The sequence below is a fragment of the Anser cygnoides genome, chromosome 11 (genome assembly GCF_040182565.1).
Source record: "Anser cygnoides isolate HZ-2024a breed goose chromosome 11, Taihu_goose_T2T_genome, whole genome shotgun sequence".
Classification (NCBI taxonomy): domain Eukaryota; kingdom Metazoa; phylum Chordata; class Aves; order Anseriformes; family Anatidae; genus Anser; species Anser cygnoides.
The window spans coordinates 6469778-6492408 of NC_089883.1; the positions used below are offsets into that span (position 1 = coordinate 6469778).

Below are 22631 nucleotides of genomic sequence, written 5' to 3' on the forward strand. Positions count from 1 at the left end.
ACCTTCCTGAGAGCTCTCCAAGTCCACGCTTAACAAAAGGATGATGCCCTTATAATATCTCTCAGCTTTATATATATTATTTTTTAAAGTTTCATTTTCCTTTCTTTTTCAGTCACTAAAAAGGATGCAAGCAATGTGAACTGAGAGCTGGTGACAAAGCTGGGCAGCCAGCACAGGAGGGAGGAGGACTACCGCCATTTTCTTATACACCCCATCACGATGCTGCTCCCTGACTGCTCACCCAGAAGGAATTAAACAGTGACTTCATTATTAAATCATTGTGGGGTCTTGCCTTCCTTTTATTTTTATTTAAGTCACTGAAATATAAGCAATTCATCCCATGGCAGAGGCTAGCCTGATAGGATGTAGGTTTGCCTGGGAAGGACATTTCCTATCTGCTCCCTTCTCAGCACTTGCTCCCAGTTCTCACCCACACTGGATTTCATTTACTTTAGTCCTTTTTCCTCAAAGTCTAAGGCTGTGAGCATAGATGGGACTGTCCAGTAGCATATGGCAGATCAAGGCTTAATTCTTCTGTCCAATAAATACATGAGACTTGCTTTTGGCCAAGTTGATTTTTTCCCCCGTGCCATAGTCTCCCTGTCTATCAAAAGCTCCAGCCAAAATCACAAGCATTCACTGTGGCAGTGAATGGGGAGGCAACCGTGGAGCAGAAAGCTCCCAGGCTGCAGAACAAAGCCAGCCTGGACAGCTGAGGTGCCGCAACAAGCAGCCAGTCCCATGCAGGGATGCCTGGCCGTCCCCAGAGCTCCTTCCCATGCCAGGCTCCACTGCCCCTCACTGCAGCCAGCATCCCAGCAGGGCTACCCGCAAGGCAAACCCTCTCCTGCATCCTACATGACGGCTCAGCTCTGCTTCCTCTGGCTACTTACAATTCAAGACATCTGTGTTTGCTCCGTGACCCCTAACGAAGGGTTGTTTTCCCTGGAAAGGCTCCATCACTGCCTCTCTCCTGGTGCCTACCATGTGTCCATTGATTTCCCCCCCCAGGAAGATCTGCATGCTGCTATTTCCAGCACCCTCCCCATGTGCTAGAGGCAATTCATACTTTGGGACACATGGCAAGGGCTGCAGAAGTATTTCCTGTTGTTGCAAGGAGCAGATTTTCTCACTAACAAAAATCCATCACCATGCTTCAAAGACCCACACTGCAACGTGGCTGGATGCCCCCTTGCACGGAAGAGTTATTCTTTCCTCTAAAATCTTACCAACTGATATCACCTCTCCCAGCCTGAACCCCACTCTCATCCTTCTGGAATCACATTTGGGTAGAGAAGTAGGGTGCCAGGGACACCTGAAATCCAGCAGGAGAATAATGTGGGAATGACAGGAGATTCCCCATGCACAGCATGGTGCCCTAGGCAGAGAATGATCAAAAGCAAATTTTTTATTCCTTCATTGACAACACACAAAGTGTACAAAGTACTTAGAGACAGAAAGCTTAGCACGTGGGTTACCCCATTTATCTCAATACAATTTCTAAGGCAAAATATATTCTTTATCACTGCACTTTTCTTACATGAGGGAACATGACCCATCTCTGGGTGGAAGACTACCCAAATTTCTCTGGACATGGACCTAACCCCCCAGCCCAAACATCTCAGCCAGCCTTCATAGCCAGTCCCACCTCCTACTGTCACACAAGGTGGGGAAGGCACAGCCCTCTTAGGACGGCCAGCCCTCACTCCTGCAGCTGAACACCCCTTCATTTTTCTCCTGTATGACAGCAGGATGACCGAGTTGTCATCTCATCACCTCCTGGTGGCAGGACACCAAGGGACACTAACTCACTGACCGGGCCCAACCTCCTGAACTAACGTCCTTCACGTTCACATAAATCCTTTCTCACTCTTCCATTCCACTTTGTGACCCCCAGGGGGGATTAAAAAACACAAGGCCAAAGCGTTCCTTGTTATTGATACTATTATGGTATGGTAGGGGAGTTGAAAAGGCACGGGTAGGAATGGGGGCTCGGTGGAGCAGGCGGGTTTGGTGGGTGGGAGAAGAGCTTGCAGGGCCGAGCAGCTCAGGGAGGACAGGGACCGATGAACCGGGGGTGGGACTGAAGCCTGCCAACCCTCACTGCCTGGCAGGGGAGGTTTGTTCCCTTCCTCTCCCTTTGGCCCTGCGCTGACATTCCTCACCGCTGACAGCGGGGAGGTGCTGGGCTGGGGCTCCGCACGGGGCCAGATCCCCAAAGCGGCACGTGTGTGCGGGGAGGGAGGGCTTTGTAGGCCGACAGCCTCAGGTGTGAGCGCTGACTGCAGACATTCCTGCGGAGCAGGGGCAAGAGATTTGTTACCTGGAGAGGGCTGATGCCTGACGAGTGATGTCTTCATCGAGCTGCCCAAGTGGGGGTTGCTCTGCCTGCAGGCAGCTTCTGCTTCACCAGGGCCGGGAGCCCACACGCTCCTAAGAGGCTCTGTAAGGTCCTTAGGATGTCTGTGAAAGGAGGTGGGGGTAGAATTTGATTGGGAAAGGGTGCCTTCCCTGTTCCCATGTCAGCTGGGTGCTGCTGGGGGTTCACGGCAGGCGCTCGGCCTCCCGCCTGCTTGCGCACTCCCAGCACGGGGCCTGCAGGAACGTGTTCCCCCTAACGAGCTCATGTCACTAATTTGGCAGCTTGCCCGCCTCAGGGGAGTGCCACGGCTCTGGAGAGCAGTGGGACACGTGGAGTTTTCATTGCTCACCTGATTTCCAGACCTTTTTTTTCCATGGAGCTGTGTTCCTTCACACGGAGAATGCTTGGCTAATGACGATAAGCCTTGTTTTCTGCGGAACTCCTCAAAGACAACTTACAAAAAAATCAGAAGGAGGTTTATTGGGAGAGAATATTTGGGTATGTTGTGGAAAGGAGCAGGAGACTGAAGCTCATCCCACCGCCCAGGACAGCCAGGCTCCTACATTTCATACCACTTGTACTGTCAGATGGTCCTGTGACTTCTGAAAGTGAGCATGTTACTCCGTGCTTCACTCCTGTTATCTTTAAATTCAGAATTCAGGCTGGCTCACTACTACTGCATTGCAGAGTGAGCACACGAGGTTTAATTTATTAGAGTCCATAAAATACTTCACATTGCAGAGTGGGAGTCTTCTGCAGCCCAGACCTCACTGCTCACCGCCTCCTTCTGCTGCCAGAGCACACGCATCACTTCTTAGTCTTCACCAGACCACAGCAATTGCCACCATGGGCCAAAGCAGGGCACTACGCGGGCAGGCTGAAGACTGGATGAGAATCAGATGAATAATATACATTACCTGACACTGGGAGGAACCAGAGAGGGCCTCATGCTCCTCAAATGGATTCCAGCTACAGGCTTGACCAAATCCCATGTCTATTCCAGCAAATACATCTCCACCTGATGCAATCCCCTCAGCAACCAGAGGCTCAAGCAACCAGAGGACCCCTGGGACTCACACAACTCACCCCAGGCCATCTCGAGGGATTAAAAGGCTCCGCAGACAGCCCATTGCTCTTCCTTTTATCCCCATCATGCCCAGCAGACAAAAGGAGATCTGGAGGAGGTGGGGAGAGGGTTAAACTTGAGGGAGGCAGGGAAAGAGGCTGGCGGTGGCTTTTAGCACAGCCAGCAAAGAGGCTGCCTGCCTGCCTCCAGGGACTATTAAGGGACTATGGTGACTTTCATCTCCAGGTCACCAGTTCAAATCTGGTCCAAGGCAGGGACAACAAAGGTATTATGTGAAATTAATTGCCAGTCTCAAGTCCAATTCCTAGTACATGTGTGTCCATCTCAGTAAAACTTGAAGCAGCCAAAGGCCACTCGAGCACAGGAGCAGAGCAGCAAAGAGCGACGAAGCTCCTGCCTCATCCCCAGATGGAAACCCGCCTTCGGCAAAGGTCAGCGCGAGCAAGCAGCACTTGTCCTGCTCTCTCTCCCTTTCCAGAGGTATTCTTCTCACACCACATATGCTTTTGTAGAGAAATAATTTCAAGATGTGTCTCAGATTCACATACCCTAGATCAATAATTCAGAGTAAGAAGTAATCCCTAATGGGATGCTGGAATTCTGCTTTCCAGAAGAAAAATAGCTGAGATAACAGGATGGAGTTAGACGGGGAGATGTAGAGGACAAGGACAGTCTTTTGGTTCCGATTTGGCACAGCCAGCAGCATAGCAGCCCCTGACCCACACGTGCAGACTGAAGACCCCACTCACTGCTTTGAGCCATAACAGGGCAGCACTGCTTCAGGTTCTCATGGGGGAACATCAGTGCTCTCACTTCAGTTTTCTCTCATTTCAATTTTCAATTGAATAAAAACACTTGAGAGAAATCCAGGTGTTTAAAAAATAAAGTTAAACATCAAAATATTCTTAAACTCATTTTCATGGAAAACTGCCTGAGCTGCTTTAACAGAGCAGGAAATTACCGGACACAAACAAGAGGGTCCACAGCAAACTGGAGAAAAAAAAAAAAGCCCAAATTGCAGACTTCACCCTTTGGGCACCAGATGGTACCTCCATACTACCACATGGGTCTAGGGAAAAAAACACGAGCCTGCCTTAGTTGTTCCTGGGGCATCTTTAGGGCTGCCAGAAAGCAGTGGTTCTGATACAAAAGGACGTTTTGTAGTCTTCCTGGACAGCATGCTCCCAGACAAGGGCCAAGCAACAACTTCAAGAGCTCACAGCTTTTATTTTCCACCTTTAAACTGGGCCACCCATGGCTCTGGCCAGGATCCTTGCTGGTGCAGGCAGTGGAAGGACTGCTTTCCAGCCTGGAGGATGGACTCATCCCCCACCACGCTCACCCACAACGAGCACCAGCTCCCTCACACTAACCAGAAGCATTACCTTGTTTAATTTCTCAGTCCAAAATGACAGCAGATGGTCTCAGCTGGGAAATGCTGCTTGCCCCTGGAGTTACAGCTGCATCTCTCCTCTCCCAATTAGAAGCAAATCTGCCTCCTGTCAGGCAGGGGTTCATTTTGCACATACAGCCCACCCCATATTGGCTTCCATTTAAAAATAAAAGATTGCCTTTTCTGGGCTGCTTATTGCTGCTTGCACTGACAATAATTCTGTGGAAATTGGTCGTTGCCACTGCTGATGACCATTAGCATGCTGACCTGCTTTGACTTTGCCATCAGCTTTGAATATCAAATCAGTGATTAATGACCCCCAGAAATGACCCTGCCAGGAGGATCCCTGTGTTTCTCCAGGAAGGTACTCTCTGAACTGGATCATTACAGGAGCTTGTCATTTGTCAGCAATTTAAAAGCTGATAAGTCAGCAGCACACGCTCAGGGATGAGACTCTGCTGGTTTCCTTGATGTGCCTGCTGTACTTTGCTTTTTTCACCAGCAGAGGCACATACAATTAACATGGTTATGACCCATCTTGTTTGGTTAACAGCATCTGAGAGAATACTGTGAGAAGAATCACTCCTTGCTTGCCCCCTTCTTATCCTTTTTTTTTCCCAGAGCATCTATTATTTACAGCCTAAGGCTGTGACTCAAAACATTTCTTGCCACAGTTATAGCTCAAAGACATGACAAAAAGCAGCGTGGAGTCTAATAAAAACTCATTTTTCCAGCTCCAAAAATGGTGACTAATTCTAACAATAAAGCGTCTGTGTTGCCTCTGACTTCCTAGGCACTGAAGTGTAAAACCAGGTTCTATACACACCAACAGATGATCCAGATCAGACTTGTCACTGACTGGTCCAACACACAAAGCCAGCACAAACGATTGTGACACTACGTCCTCAGAGGCATGCTGCTGGGCAAGGCAGGCCTTTGGTCTGCCCAACTACCTTAGCTGCTCTTAGAAAAATAAAGCCCTAACAGTGCAACAAAGGCCAGGCCAGAAAAGAGCATCAGAGGCAATATATCCACCTAACAAAAATATCCAGTCAGCCCTTTGATACTTTTACAAGGGTTTCCTGAAAAGCTCCCTGGAGTTGCATCAAGACCAAGTGCTACAGAGAGCAGGTGAGCCATGCTTGGAGGCTGCCTTCACATCTGCAAGTGCTTTATGGTCCTGGTGAGAAAAAGAGAAAGGAAGAGGGGGATCCTCTGTAACGAGGTTGTTACCCGTGCCTGGCACCGCAGCAAGGCTGTATAATGCCTGCTGCATGCCTTCCTCCCACAGGAAACGAAAACTCTGGGTGGGGATGACTGAAAGGGCTCTGGCTGGGGCACTGAAGACACAAGCTCTCAACAGAGTTGGGAGCCATGGATCAGTCTGGCAAATAAAGGAAAATGTCCAGGATTTTTAGCAAAATGAACAGCAAAGCCTCACCAGCAGATGCACTTGCATGGCTGGAGACTTGATTTATCTGGCAGAGAAGAGGCTAAGTTTACATTTGCTAGACTGTGCTTGGTGCATGACTTCTCCGTGACTCAGTTTCCTTTTTACTTGCAACGGGTTGACTCTGACGGACTTGAGGACAAGCAGAAGACCAACCCTATTTCCTTTGGTCCCATCTATCCCTACCATGAGCACGAGCTGTAACAACCAGGCCCCAGGAGGAGGGAAGCCACCTCCTTTTGAGCCATACCCACCACCCACACCAGCATCAGCAGCGTGCTCAGAGCCCACAGAAGGAAGCTGCTCTCCCACTGACCCCATTTCTCCATGCAATGCTGACCCAGAGCCCTATGCTTCACACAGCAGCAGCCCCAGAGCCATCCCAAGCTCAAACAGACATCCTCACCCTAACGTACTGATGAACTGCATCTACAACAGCACCTTCCCTACCTCCTGCAGTTTCCCCAGCCAGCACCACTCGCTGTGGGAGCAGCGCAGCAGAAGCAGAGGTGGATCTCCAGCTGCTCCTTGCCAGCAGCTGAACCAGGTGGCACCTGCCAGCAAACCCTGTCAAGACCCCTTCTCCTACCTGCACCGGACAGCTTCCCTCCATGCTGAGGATATTTCTTCTAAGCAGTTTTGTGTGCTCCACTGCAGGCCCATTCCCCGCCCCTCACAGAGCTATCTTTTGTTTTTCAATCCTGCCACTTGCTTTGCAGCACATTTCTAAATCATAACAGGGAAAAAAAAAATCAATAACCACAACCTTCCCCCCTTTTAAACAACATCTATTTCCTTTTCCAGCCTCCTCCGTGAGGAACCAGCACCCTCCAAGGGCCCAACCAGAGCTTCTTCTCAATTAGGGTAATTGTCACCCAGCTGAGCCTGTCTCCCAATTGGGACCCATTAACACTCAATTAGGACAACCCCAGGCACTGCCATGCTCCCTGGTAGAGCTCTTCTGTCCATGTGCATGGGCCTGAACACAAAACCCTCTCAAGGCGGTGCAGAATTGCCCTGTAGTTGTCCATCCCTGGGATGTCTGGAAAGGCATGGACGATGATAATGAGTGTAACGAGCAGGCTGTGTTCTCAGCACATAGCTGCTCTCCTAGGGCCTGAGTGATGCAGTCAGCCTTGTCCCCGTGTCCCCTCCCGTTTTCTGATGAAAAGGCAGAGATCTGGAAAGTGTCACCATGCAGAGCTAGCTTGTTCTTGGTGACATCAGGCTGGGGAGCAGTCCCTGGTGCCTTCTGCTATCTGCTAAGTCCGATATCTCACTGACTGAGATAACAGCACCTTGATTTCTCATGGCCCAAAGTAGACCGAAATCACCTTTTCAAGGGCTTTTTTTGTTGTATGTAATCATAAAGGTCAGAAAGCAAACAATAGCAACCCAGCGCACGGGAAACAAAAGTTCTTGATAATATTCCTTAACCTTGTGCTTTCTTTCAAGTCTTGATGCACTTCGGCTGGCTGTTTGAAGCTGATGTGTTGAAACACCTTCACACAGCCCATCGAGGCAGGGAGCTGAACTGGTTGTCCTCTGTGTCCTCTCCTCCACTGCTTCCAGAGCAGCCTCCTCCATCCACAGGCACCTCCGAGGACGCAGCCCCTGTTCAGCCACATAACCCCAGGGAGAGCAGAAACCAGCCCTCTCCCCACTTGAAGCTGTCAGCATTTTGCTGCTCCCCCTTAGGCTACTCCCTAAATACACCTTAAAAACCCTGTCAAACCCCCAGAAAAATTATAGATGGTCATTTTGCCCATAGGGTTTGACCCACATCCACCTGCCTGCCTGTTCAGGCTGTGGGGCAGGAGCTGTGCCTCGCTCTGTTGTGCAGCCCCAAGCAAACCAAGGCTGCCAGGGAACGGCACTTGTGCCTTCCTTTCTCCCCTCTGTGATTTATTTCTGTGCCACACATCTCCAAACAGCACGTGAACTTTCGGTCTACTTTTACTATATACATTAAAATACCCATGTCTGCATTTCCATGTGTATATAAAAGCAGGGGGACAGGGAAAGGGAAATTTGTCAGATGACCTAGCAACTCCAAGCCAGCCAGAAGGCATTACTTCTCCCATGTTTCTGAAAATAGCTGGTGCACATTTGACTTCAAAGTAATAAACAGTACAGACATTTTCCAGCCATATTTATATCACCGTAGGAGGACTCAGCAGGAGGCTGGGTTAGTGAACAAGTTTTTCTCTTTGCTGCTTGTGCTCTGGATGAAGCTGAAAGAGTAGGTCCAGAGAAATCATCTGTTCTCAGGCACAAATCACTTTCTCTTCCCCCTCTCTCCTCTGTTGCTCGGCGAGGTTCAGGGAATACACATCAGCACCAAGCCCACCATGTCACCGCTGGGATCCAGCTCACAGGAGAGGGAGGGTCTGGCGATGCTCTGACAGCTGGGTTTTCTGGCTCTGCCTGGCGTGCGGATGCCACCTGTCCCAAGTGTCTGAAGTAATTTACTTTCTAATTTTCGAGGTGTTTGAACCGATGATACTAATTTATGCCCAGGGTATTCGACACCTAGTGATTCTTGTTAGGACTGACCTTGTCATCACTCTGCTAGCTAAGCCTGAAAATATTCTGCTTGCGTTTTGAGATCAACCACGGTATGCCTGAGGCCTACCACTGCCTTTATGAGCAGTCTCCCAACTGGCACTTTGTCCTGTGGCTCCAGATGCCAGACGTCCCACCAGCATGGGCATCACACTGCCACTGATCAGTCACACGCGACCCACTTGTGTCCTGCCTGGGGATGCTGTGATGGTGATGTGGAAGTGTCCTGGGGATCCCCAGGCCTCCTAAACACGAGCGATGGTGAACCAGAGAGCTTGTTCACAGGGAACAGACACTCTCAGATAAAACCCCTCTTGGGAATTTTGCACCAAACTGTGGCTCCGAGAGCACTAACTCGGGCATACAGCGCCTTGTAAACAGACCTGTGATCATCACTCATCTTCGTGTGCTCTGCTTTGTTCATCCTGTACAAAGAACAAGAAAAGATGACTCAGGATATGTTCATGCTGGCCTGGAAATCAGAATCTCCTGAGATCTATAGCCATTCTCAACACTTACCCTTTCAGCAATCTCAGGAAAGCCATTTAACCATCCTGCCCCTGGTTCCTCTCCTGTAACAGAGCCCATCTATCACACCAACGGCAGCAATTCAGGCCGTTCTGCAGCTGACTGAAGGATGCACCCCACTTTGCCCTCTGCTGAGGCTGCCTATATCAGCTGCGGGGTGATCAGCACGGGAGGCTGAACCCCCCCGGGTTGCACGGCTGAGCTTTAGCTTCTTTTTTATTATGAAGAAGCAGCAGCTTCTAAAAGGCATGTCGTAAAAGCCAGCCAAACCGTCAGCCAACCCAGCCACCAGAAAATAGAATTTTTGCCTAAGCTTTCCTTCCATATGTATAGGTGGGAGGAGGAATAGTTCTGCCCTTCCTGGATTGGGAGGTAGAAAATCATTTATACTATTTAATTAAAGACTTTAAAGTAGTTTTTCGAAAAGGAAAACCTTCAGCTGTTGCCGAACGGCAGCTATTTCTAGGGAGAACTTGGCCAAAGAGCCAGATGAGGACGCATCGCGCTGCTCCTCTGCAGGGCAGAAACAGGTGGAGGGGCCATCGGTCACCACATCAAAGCGGGGCTGGCCCCTTTGTAGTGCCCGTGAATGAGACTTATTTTATCCTCCTAACAAGTGGGCCCTGGGCGGAAGGTGGTCGCATCATTTCCCCGGCCTCTACTTTTAACGGAGGCGGCAAAACCAATCAACTTGGTGTCATCGACGGCTTTTGAGAGGTTGGCCAGGAATCTCCGGAGGGCACAGGGGACAATACAACCTGGAAAGTCCTCCTTCCTTTCAGCCTGCCCTGCACTTCCCCTCGCCTTGTTCTCCCTCTCCTCTTTATTAAGCTGCTTTTGTGGGCTTTCACCCATTCTCTCCGATAGTGAAAAAGTCCTAGCGAGCGAATCGCCTCCTCCTCCTTTTTTTTTCCTTTTTTTTTTTTTTTTCTCCTTTTTCTGGCATCCTTTTTCAAAGAGGTGCTTTCAGGGGATCGCAGGGCTTTCAGCGTGCAGGGTCCCCGCCACGCCGCTTTGTCGGCTGCCCCAGCATTGTGCTTCCCAGGGCAGTGCAGGTGCAGCGGGGTTTTGTCTGGGTGTTAAACGCGGGCTAATTAGCCAGAGGGAGGGGAAGGGAGATTGCAGCATTCCTTGCACAGAGGCATTCAGGTTGCGCAGGCCCCGGGATTTGCCCGGTTAGCATGATTTCTGTCCCCACTGTAAGAAGGGAGAGCTTTCGGGAGGCAAGGAGCACACCCTGCGTGGGCTCGCTCGCCTCCTCCGTGCTCTGCTATCAGGGATGGGGAGAATAAATTGCAATCGGCTCTCCGCAGCACTTCCACGCCCCAGGAATTGCGAAACAACACATCAGCTCAGGCAGCTGGGGAAAGGCAAACGCAGAGCCAAAGCAACCCAAATAATCCCCGCGTAAAAACACCACGTGCAGCCCTGGCAGCGGGGGCTCGCGAGTGAGGGTCTGCCCGGCCTGCAACAGGTTTTCTTCACAAGATGTCACAGAAATAAATCTGTAATGTACACCATGCGCATTCACTCCGGGTATTTGTTTTAAAAGACACGAGCCCTACCTTGGTTTCACTCGTCACTATAAAAGGAAAAAAATAAAGGGATCGAAGTAAGCAAAAATAGAAGCAGCTCAACCCAGACCAAGAACACCAGTGGCAGCAATTTCACCAAATAACAAGCAGGATTTTCATCCCAGGTGCCAGCCTGTGCTAGCTCGGAGGCTCAGGGCAGCACGTGAGCTTGCACCGAGCAAACCACACCGACAGCCCAGAAGCCAGGGTACAAACCTCCGAGGGCTGGTAGAAAAAAAATGAGGAGCTGGGAGAGGAGGATCAGCCATCCCCTTGGGTCCTCTGACCTTGCATTTCCAGTGTGAGGGTTTCTCCATATTCACGTCTCCAGGTTGTGAGCCCAGCCAGGTCAGAGCAGATTCCATGTTGACTTAGCAGCATTTTACATTTATTTTGGACTCACTTGGTGCTGGTGCGAGTAACTGCGTCAGTATCAGAGAATCAGGGGAGCAAAGATGTGCACGTGAAGCAAAATAAGCCGTACCAAATCCGTGAGGGAGCAGCTCCAAAAAGTCAGTCAAGTATTTTTGATCGATAGAAATCATGCATCTGCATCGAGTCTTGGTCTAGGTAAAAGTTGCTAGATAACTCTGCCACAGGTCAGGTCAAAAATTGAAAATCTCCTATTAGGCTTCCCCCGTCAAACGAAGGACAAGTTTGCAGAGATCATGTTTGTGGGAGTTTTCCACAAAGGGTTTCAGGCAACATAAAATGTTCCTGGCAGCACTTTCAGCTGTGTGTCCCAGAGACACTTAACTCTGTACTTAATTCAGGTTTAATAGGCTGCGATTATATTAAATAAATACCAGCTGAACTGATTATTTAATACCCAGTTATAGCTCTTTAACGGCCGTGCGATTGACTGCTACATCTCAATAAACATACATTTTTCATCGATTGCCTGGCATTTTATTTAACATCCCATAATTGGCCTCCGCAAGCCTCGGACCTTCGAAGCCCTGCTGGGGGTCACCGCAGCCTGCTGCACGCTCCCCATGGTGGCAGCAGGAACGGACCCAGTAACTTCCGAGCGACTCCTGGCAGGCAAATGTGCTTCCCCCTTCCTCTCCTGCGTGTTTTTTTTGGGATGCAGGAGGTTTCTTCGCATCTCTCCCGAACTCATAGAGCGGCTCGGAGCCGGCGAGGCAGCTGCGTTCTTCCACCCCAGCGCTGGCCTCCCCTCAGGAAGTCGGAGATCATCCTGCTCTCAACAGGCTGTAAAGAGTTTAAAGCTTTGAGAGGCTCTAGAAATGGATAATCCGGATTTTTATACTTTAAAATTCATAGTACCGTGCCTGTTGGTGCTTTCAGTTCCCCGGCAGATATTTTTGTTTTCCCCTTCCCTATCCTGCAGCTCCTTTGAAGACGCTTACCCAGCTAGGAAGCATCTTCATTGCAGCGCTGTCAGGCATCTGAGATGATCAGAAGATGTCTAAATAAGAAGTTGCTTCTAAAACCTGCCTCCATTCGCTACCCAGTGAAGTGAATAACAAGCTGTTATTAAAAGCACATTTGCTGAGATCTGACAACTGCGCAACAGATACACGCCGCTTCTGCTGCGGAGCTGTTTAACCCAGCTAATCACTTCGCATCTCAAAAGGCAGTGTCAAAATACAAATGATACGTACCAGTATCTAATTACTTTCTGGTGTTGCTACAAACAAAATGGGGTTTTAAGGGATGCATTTTGCAGAGGCTTTTATCTGAGCATCCCCAGGAACTGCGAGCAGTGCCATTTCCAAGTAGTAGAACCGCCAAATTTCCGTGTTTTGTCAGAAATTCCAGGGTGCACAGCAAATAATGGGTTATTTATCTGATTTGTGCGTGTCGGTGTAAGGTCAGGGAGCCTGAAAATATAGATGTCGTTTGAAAAATGGAAAAAAAAAAAAGTGTGTTTTGTTGTTTTTTTCCCCAATATTTAGTGCTGCCTACCCTTCTAGAATAACAAAGACAAACCCCTCCACATTGCTGGCTGGTGGGAGCTGCACTTCCCTATTCAGACGGCAGTGCTGAAGCTGGTAGTTATAAATGCTCAGGAGCTAATAAACACTTCTCGGGATTTAGCACTGGAGAACCACGTGGTAAGGAATAGACAATTCATTATCATCATCGTATGCAACCCCTTCCTTAAAATGCCCTGACGTGACTACTCAGGCAATAAATCGGCTTTCTTTTGCCAACATGCTAAAGCCCATCTCCATACCATAAAAGCATTTTTTTTTCCATATTCTATCTCCACGTAAAGGCTCCATGTGCAAGCAGGCACATGTACATGCAAAAAGAAAACACAGATCTCGCATCTCTGATAAATAGTTCATTTTGTGAGCTAATACTCCTCAGAGCAAGTGGAGAAGTCTTGTCCTCACCCAGCCAGCATGGTCTTCATTTGCTCTACATTTTCCTGACCCTGTCACAGCTCTGCACCATTCCATCATATGGTCGAGGTATTAATTCACTATTTCCTGCATTATACAATCCCCACTTCCTTTCCAGTTTTCTCACTCTAATGATGCTATAATAAAAAACAGAGGTAATAATGAAATTGGAAAATAGTGTAATTTCTAGCTGGCAAAGGGAATTGCTGGAATAGAGTGGAGTGCGGCTCTGGAAGCTGCTTTACTACTAGCTTATTAGATGAGGGGATTGAACAGTGTTTGAATGAGTACTTGTGAGCTGCCTCAATGACCTGCCAGAGCAGCATGCTGGATCCCAAAACCAGCAGGCACAGAGCTGATGGCCAGGTAGAGCAAAGAATCAACAGGGCAGATGGAGTTATATTCAATTTTAACAGAGAAAATCCCTCAAATTGTTTTGTTTTTTTAATGAGGTTAAGATAAAAGTGTTGTGTGCTCCCAAATAAAGGACTTCAAGATGCAGGGCACTGCTGTATCAGGCACAGGTTTTCTTCAGGGGAGGCACTCTTGATTGCACTTGAATAAACAGGATCTGAATCAGGACATTAAAATGAAGTTTTAATGAGCAATTTGGAGATAACGTTTCAGCACACCCAGAGACACACCTTCCCCTTACGCTCTGCCCCTCAGCTGATTTTTAACACTTCATTCATGCGCCTACGACAATCCCTTGTACAGATGCCTTTTCCCAAAAGGAGTCCTCATGATGCAGTTACAGATACCTGTCAGCTGGCTGGCTTCAACTTCCAGCACTCCTAATACCAGGCAAAATGACATTTCAAAAGCTGCGTGCTCTTAGGCAATGCAGTAATATCCTTCAAACCTTATTTGTGGGCTGAGTTTGTCGTTGGAGGACTCCAGGCAATGTGAAATGCAAGGGGCTTGTTTGAGCTCTGGACAGAGGGTGTCTGAAAGCTGCACAGATTGTTGCTACACTGTTATGAGGATGTTACAGAGGGCAAAGAATTTGCTGCTTTAAAGAAAAACCAGACATTTCCCACACCCATGGGCTCTCCTGCAAGCCCTGAGAGCTCACATTGAGCATCCAGACTCATGTCGTGTCCCAAACAAGAAATCCGTGTTGGGAAGACAGAGGGAGAGAGCAAATGTCATCTGTCCCAGTGAAACAGGAGTCTGCAGCCAAGCCCTCGGTCAGCACTGGCCAGCCAAACCCCTACGATCAGGGCACATTTGGGGGCAATAAACAGCACCCAGCCGGCTGCAGGTCAGCCCCCAGCAGCTGGGTGTTGGCATCTGGAGGCTTTTAAAGTCCAGCAAGAGCCTACTTAATGGGAGCAGCATTTACACAGGTGACAGTAGGCTGCAGCTGGGCATGGAGGAGGGGACAGCTGGGCGGGTGATGGAGCAGAGGTGGGGACACCAGACCCCACTGTCCATCTCTCCATGCTCACAGCACTCTCCAGCAGCAGCAGGAGAGGACGTCCCCTGCAAGGGGAAGCAGATCCCAGGCTGCAGCAGGTACTGGGCAGAGCGAACAGAGACATGCATCGCTTGTTTTTCCTCCGAAGGGAATTTCGTGCTGTCACTTCTGCATTTTGATCCAATAGCTGTCACCTGAAACTGGCAGTTTCCAAGCCTGTAACAGCCCCGTTCAAGACCTGCCAAAATGCCTGATGGATACAGGATCTGAGTGACCCGACCTTCCGACTCACCTCAGCTTTTCCATGGTCTGTGTTCAGGTGTGGTGGTGGTTTCATTTGTTCAGGGCATGAGGGCAGAGATAGGTGGCTGTCAGCTGATGATATCAGGTCACATAATTTGCTTTTAATTTATATCTGTCCTCACAAAGAATGTCTGGTGGGGGAATGCAAAGAGATCTGAAAACAAAACAATGGCTGCAGGTGGGAGGGATGTACAGAATATGCAGTCCTCTCCCTGCAGTACAAATCGGCCTCTGCTAAATCCCTCGGCAGACATCAGCAGCTCCTGTGGGCTTCAGACCATCAGATAAGCTAGAAGAGGATGTAGGTAGCCTGAGTGGTTAGAGCCAAACTAGAACCGGTTTGGGAGCAGGTATCCGGAGACAGAGAAAGCCAGAGTTGTGATAAAGCACAAGGCTGGGCTGCAGGGATGCTCAGGGGACAAGGACAAAGTGACTGGGGGCAAGACCCAGGGAACAGCTACAGCAAATGGCACATCACAAAGGCAAGAGGAACTGGTGGAGGTGCCCGATTACCTCTGCCAGTGATGGGGAACAGCTAGTCCCAGTCCTGCCAGCCTGATCCAAAACTGGTTTGCCCGATAGTCTTCCCCAGACACAGATGAATAAACAGTCTCTCCTCAGGATGCTTGTTAACTGCAGCTTGCTGTGTTTCATCTACAGCTCCTTCTACTCTGCAAATGCAAGAGCGGCCTGTGTTAATTAATCCTGAGATGCTATGAGTTTCCTCTGCCTCTGCACAGTCACACTTGACCTCTGCATCCACAGAAAGGCTGCCCCCTTGTAATGTATTTATCTCCAGATTTCATCCCAGCCGTGTTCAGCCATCCTGTCTGTGCAGGACGGGCCCTCTGGAAGCAGCACGAGCTGTTTCCTTCCTCTGAACTTACCCCTGCACCCGCACCAGCAGCTCCCCTTCCTCCGCATGGGGGGAAGGGTTCAGTCCTGTGCCTTTGCATGTGCGGCCACCAGTTTGCACGGGCATACAACTAGTATCAAATTCAATCACAACAGTCAGTGATCCTGTGCCGCTGTCCTTCCAGCATCCCTGCCTACTCACCAGAGCACTGGCTGCAAACAAATATCTGCATCTCCTCCATTCTGACGTCCGGTTATTCCAGTACAGGAAGGGTCAGCTGGCTGTGTGCTTTCGCTATAGCTGCTTTTTTAACAACAGTGATTCAATCTCAGCTACAAAGTTTGTGTTCAGTTGTTGCTGTGCACAAAACCCACTTGCATCTCCTGCTTTGTCACGCAAGGCTTCCCTGGGCTTGAGATTCAGTTTACAACTGGCAAGAGCATTGTACTGTTTTGGGTGGCAGGAATGTACCAGATTCTCATTCACACATTGAATTAACTGGTCTGAATCCCAGTACAGACAGGGGAGCCAGCATGGGAAAAGCCCCAAGTAAAGCAAATGCTCATCCAGATTGATTTCATTGCAATGCCTCCGTTCATATCAAGGCTTAGCTGGGATCCGCATGCTTATTTCCAGTGCAATAATAACTAGAGTAAACCTCGCTATCTCAAAGAGTCAGGGTGAAATACTTAAAACCATCTGAGAGCACCAGTGCTCACTCCCAGCTCCATCCCCTGCAGCAGGAGGAGGACGGAGCCCTTTGCCTCGCTTGTCCCCACACAGTCTGGGGGCACAGCCAGGTCCTGCCAGCAAACTCCTGACCAGCAAGGAGAAAACCCATCACCAAGCCACGCAGTTCCTTCAATAAGAGATTTGACTCACCACCTTATCGCCAAGGGCACTAAGGACATAGAGCTGAAGGTGAGACCAGCAGACAATTCATGCTCCAGAAGGCGAAAGCTGCTTTGAAACGCTGTAAATGTGCAGAGCACAGAAGACCTTTCAGTCCTGAGGTCTTGCTTAAGTACCAAGATCTCAACCTGATAAAGAAACAGTGAGATCCAGAGCAAGACTGGTACCTGATGACTGCCCATCGGGCTCTGCATCCCTGTTCAGCAGGTGGAGGCATCACGTGGAGATGGGCTCTGCAAGAGGACGGGACACTTGGACGTAAAGAGCAAAACTGGGATGTAAGCAGGGATAGCTAGGAGATTGGACTGGATCACATCACCACGGTCCCTCCTGGTCTTGTGGGTGGTGAATATTAGATCCCAAGAGTGCATCTCCCGAAGCGAAGGACCCCCCACACCTTCAGGTTTGTTTCCAATATGAACAAGCCTCAGGAGAGATGGTGTGGGGGAAGCTGCTCCCTGTGTAAGGTGAGGCCAATACTCAGCATTGCCATTCAGTTATTCAAATCTGCTAACAGTGGGAAACCTTTACAAACCTCTCCCTGGGGTATCTCCACTAGTTACCTAGAAACCCAGAGTGAGTTTTATGAGCAGAAAATATGTTGGGAGGCATGTTTGCCTCATCTGCTTTAAAAAGGAGCTATTTTCCCCTTTTCCCCACCCAGCAATTTCATTAGCTGAGAACTATTTATGGGCTTTAACCCTCCCTCTCTTCTTTGCAGCCCACATTTCCAAGCCTCAAGAGCATCCTGGCCCCTTTCACTTCCAGGTTTATGGCTTCACTCAGAAGCAATCTCTACAAGCTCCTGTGGTATCTACAGGGCTTTCTGCGAATAAGAAGCCATTCAGAAGCCTAATACCTCTGCAGCTACCCAGAGCCCTCCAAGAAACCAACCTGAGGGATGGACTTTGCCTGGGGCTGAATGGCTGTGAGGGTAGGGGAGCCCTACCAAACCTGCAGGAATTAAACTCCAGACCATAATTGAGCCCAGTGAGTTTTTCAGCCGATTGTCCCCTCCTTTTGTCCGCAACCTTGCTGAGTTTCTTTGCAGCGTGTTTGCTGAATATCGCAGAGCAAACAGTCCAGGAGCCAGCGCATTGTCCCCGCACAACAAGCCGGGCTTTCACGTTTCATTCATCATTTATGGCTTGCAGGAGCCATTCCCCAAAGTTTGCACATCGCCTTAACAAAGCAGAGGGGGCTCGGTGGCACGCAGGAAGGCGAGGGCATTAGCCTTTCACCTTCGCAGGCCTTGGCTCAAATCCTGGCTCAGGTTACCAAAGAAAGCGAGTCTGATGGGCTCCGACCACCATCTGCAGGGCTGAGCGAGGGCTGCCTCCCCAAAAGAGGCAGGCAGCAAATGGGAGCATCGCATCACACCCAGCCCCAGCGCAGGGATGGAGACAGGGCTCGTACCTTCACAAACCACCCCCATCTCTTGGGAGCATCGCGCAGGCAAGCAGCGGTGGGAAGATGAAGGCAGGATGGGGAAGGATCGACTCGGGCTGACTGGTCTTTTCCAGGCTAACTCGACCAGCTTAAAACTGATCCTTTCTCTCTTTGCCATTTTGCCTCTCTCTGTGACACATGATGCAGCCGGAAGTAGAAGAAAAAAATAAAGTGATAATTTAACTACACTGCAAAATAGCTAGGATCATCACTTTGCTTCGGGGGGGCTCTGCTCTGTGTGGAGCTGTGCTGCTGAGGGATTTATTTCTTTAATTACACGAGGAGCAAGCAAAAAGAATTGATTCTGGAGAGAACCCAGGACCCAAAAAAATCATCTCAAGCACTTCATACTGTTCCTGGAGATAAGGCTGAGCTTGGCACTCAGAGGTGTATTTTTAGAGGAGAAGTTTTGACTATTCCTCCTTATATTTAACCGTAACCACCAGCTGTGAGTTTCTGCAGCAGCCTTCCAGGAAGAGTATTGGGGACAAAAAACACAGCTTTAACGACGAAGGCATAGCAGTTTATGAAAGTTTAGGGTGTGCCTGCCAACAGGGGAGCAGAGTTTTTAAATTCACCTAAGATGTGGCCTATTTAGGGATCTGAAGTACGCTTAAATTGCTCGTGTTTACAAACCAGTAACGTTCTGCTTCAGCTCAGGCAGAAATGAAGCTGAGATTCCCAGGAGCTCTCAAAGAGGACATCACTGAGGGCAAGCAGACCTTCCAGCACTTCTGCAAGAAAAGTGGGGTGCCCAGGCATGGTGCACGACGAGGGCAAGCATTCAGAGGCAAGCAGCCTTACCGGTGAGGGATGGGGTTGGGCCACCAGCTGGGTTTGTCTTCTCACCCATTCTCAAGGCCAGACTCAACCACCAGGCACAAAATCAGCTCCCACAGTTGTGTGTTAGGAGGAGGCAGCCTCAGGTGGATCAAGAACCTGTACACCAGAGGCTTGCTCCCCCTCCAGCACATAGCTCCAGGCCCTCAGCAGCTCCCCTTGCTCAGCCCGCTGTGGGCACCACCCAACAAACATTGGATACAGACAACCCAGAGCCAAATAGCATGAACAGGACACCTCTGGTTTGGGGGAATCCAGGTTTTTAAGCCCGCTTACCTTGGCCATGAAGGCACCCCACTGGGGCTGAGCACAGGACCATGCTTTCCCCACCCATCTCAGCTCACTGCTGCTTTTTTCCAGGAGGCAGAGACCACCACAGCTGCCGGGCAGCCCCGGTCCGCTGGTGCTATTTTCCCTTTAGGTATTTCTTTTTCCCTTTGTGGGGTTAAAAAACAAACAGAAGGCCCTTTGCACCTGGTGAGGAACGGCTGTTTGTTTAGACAGCCAAATGAAGTCATCGCTGAGAAACGATGCCCTCACACCCCCTTTAATGCTCGCTTGCCAGAGACCATAATGGAGTGAAGTGACCCATTGCCACCCACAGCTGTCCGATACACCCCGCAACGCTGCTGCTGCTGCTTCCATCCCCTCCAACCAGACAAAAGCCACATTGTCCTTATCGCTGTCATTTCATGAAAAAAAAAATAATCTCCCTAGGATGAAAGGGAGGTGGAAATTGCTGCCCAATTTCCCTTGCCGTTTGCCCTGAGAGCCTTCTGGTGCAGCACCAGGACCACGGCCCCAGCACCACACCGACCCTCAGCCCGAGCAAAGTTGCCCTAAAGGAGCTCTGTGCTGTAACACTGCTCTGCTCCTCGAGACGAATGGAAAACGAAGCATTTTTAATTTGCATTTTAAAACAAAGGCTTCTAATATCCAGACCATTAACTTGGCTACGAGGCTCTCACAGCAAAACTTGTTACACACTGTGTGTTCTGGTGTCATTAAGGTATATTAAATGCTATTAATTGCGATGCCTCGCTATTATGCTATTTGGAGACTCGCCACAAGCCCACTTCCACCTAAACCTGTATTATGCTGTGAACCTCGGAGGCATTTTAAACATCTCGTACAAAATTCATGAAGGTGAAAAGGAGCCTGCCTTTATTTCCACCAACTTGAGTGGCCAGGGAGCCTGCCCAAAATCCAGCCCAGTCCAGGGTTGATCCCCAGCACCAACAACATCTCAATCCAACCAGCCAAGCCCCCATTCAAGCCCAGACAATTACCATGCTTTATATACACCTTCCTTCTAATGAATATAGGCTTACAGACACCTCATGCATTATTCACCAAGGTGTGCTTATTATGATTGCAATGATTTAAGGCAGTTTGTTACAGGCACAGCTCTGAGTGATTGCGATCGATGGAAGAAACAAGAAGAAGCCAATCTGCATGGAACAACAGTCCTGGTCCTCAGGGGCTGTGCTTCCCTGCTTAACCCTTCCCAAGCAGGCAGCAAGAAAGGAGAGCACTCCTCTGACTGATGCACATGGCTGGTGATCCTCTCTCTTGTCCTCCCTGCTGCAGTCTAGAGTGAAGATGCTTGTGAATGGGTGATGCAGCTCCTCCAGCTGCTTTTTGGGGGGCAGGATCCCTCCTGCTGGCACAACATCCTACTGGTATTTAATACATACATCGGATGTGTCTATAGTCTGCTCGCTAGCATGCGCTGTGCCTCCACCTCCAGATATTCAAAAGCCTCCATCTCTTCTTCAGGAATGAGTTTAGAAACAGAGCAGCTTCTGCTGCTTGCTGTGGGGATGAGCAAGGTAGCAGAGACAAAGCAGTTCGTGCAGACAAGTTGCTGGACACTGATTGCTGCTGCCAAAAGGCATGGGGAACTTACTCCACAGAAACTAGGAGGAGGAAGGGGGAAGGATGTGGAGCAGCCTTGCTCCCTCCCAGGCTTAAGGATGCAGTGACCCCAACTCTTTGCACCTGCTACCTCTTCACATACCTAACTCATAAGAAAAATTGCAGCTCAGCATTTGCTCCAGAGCTGCACCAGATCTCTGAACTGGCCAGGATGACAAGCTGACATCACTGTGATGTCCCCCCAAAACAGCGTGAAGTCCCAAATGCCAGAAACTTCACACCCGTACCCTGAGGAGCCGACAGCTCTACCCCCCTCCCCTCCTCTGGATGGCACAGCTCAAGGAGGGTGACTTAAGGGCAGCCAGAGAACACTGCTCTGGATTTATCCCACAACTCCTCACACGAGGCATGTCCACAGATGTCTTTCCCCACCAAGGACACAACCGACCGCAGGCTGGTGCTTAGCTTTTGCACGGGAGCTTCGGACGGGACCCGGCGCACAGGAAACATATTCATTACTTCAAAGGGGAAGCAAACAGGATGTCTGGACAAAGCACCAAATAAAAGGCTAATGACACAAATGGATATTTAATACAATGACTTCCTCTGATTATCCTATAAGGAAACACTTCAAATGCTGCCCATTTTGTACATCCTGCATCGCTGCAATACGCTCCAGAGTCTTGGGGGGGAATTTTCCACACCGTGCCCTGGGGCGAGGTGGGGCTGTGTGCTCTTACCTGCCTGATGCAGACAGGAGGGCAAGGAACGCAGAGCCTGCGCAAACTGCTTCCAGACCTGGGATGCTCGGCCACGAAGCAGGGCCCTTCCTCCTCCTCATCATCATTTTTCCCCCCCCTTACTCTGTCCCCATCACAGCCAGTGGAGCAGCAGGAGCTGGGGATGGAGCAGCACGGGGATGCCACCACTGGGGTGAAAACCCAACACTCAGCCTCTCCAGGACCATCCTGCTGAGCCATCCCCAGGGTGGTTCTGTGCTGGGGGCACTGCCCAGAGGTTAGCTGAAATCCCAGCTTAGTTTAAGCCAAGACAGGATTTCATTAGCACAGCGCTTGTTCCGCATGCTGCTGTTGATCTCTCTGGAGAAAAAGCCAACTGAAGCCTTTCGCTTCATGACAAGAGGGGAGGGGAAAAAAAGAGACGAGAAAAAAATAGTTTGGTTTAAAAAAAATTGTTTCCAGAGTCACCGTGACCTGATGATTGCTTTGGGTTAAATTAATCCAACCCAGCATAATTGGCCAAGAGGCCAGCGAGAGCAATACGTAGGAGAACTGAGATTAGGTTCTTTGTTGCTGGAGAGAGAAGCCTGAAAACTCTTAGAAAATGACTTCTCATTTCTCCTTGACTTTTTGATGCTAAAAAAAATATATAATCAAGTGACAATTGAGATCTATACAGTTACTGAATAGCAAAATTACAATCCCATTAGGAACACAAAGCTGAATGATTGAGAAAAGTCCTTTCTAGTTTAAACTCGTAGGTTTTGCTAACAGATATTTCACTCCAGTGCCTAGCCAGCACTTTGTTTAAAGGAGGTCTTTGTTAATATTTTGATTAAGTTCATAAACATTATTAGGCAAACCTACCTCTTCCCAGCCAAGGAAGACCTCCTAGCAAA

General features: G+C 49.4%; 1 long non-coding RNA gene across 1 annotated transcript in view; it reads right to left on the reverse strand.

Moving 5' to 3' along the window:
- Positions 1 to 22631, reverse strand: part of LOC136791685 (uncharacterized) — a 73741-nt gene that overhangs the window by 33911 nt on the left and 17199 nt on the right. Inside the window, exons 4-6 of the long non-coding RNA XR_010834183.1 lie at positions 11247 to 12174; positions 2712 to 9282; positions 2324 to 2463 (exon numbers count right to left, since the gene is read on the reverse strand). This is a non-coding gene — a long non-coding RNA (uncharacterized lncRNA). The remainder of the gene's footprint in view (positions 1 to 2323; positions 2464 to 2711; positions 9283 to 11246; positions 12175 to 22631) is intronic.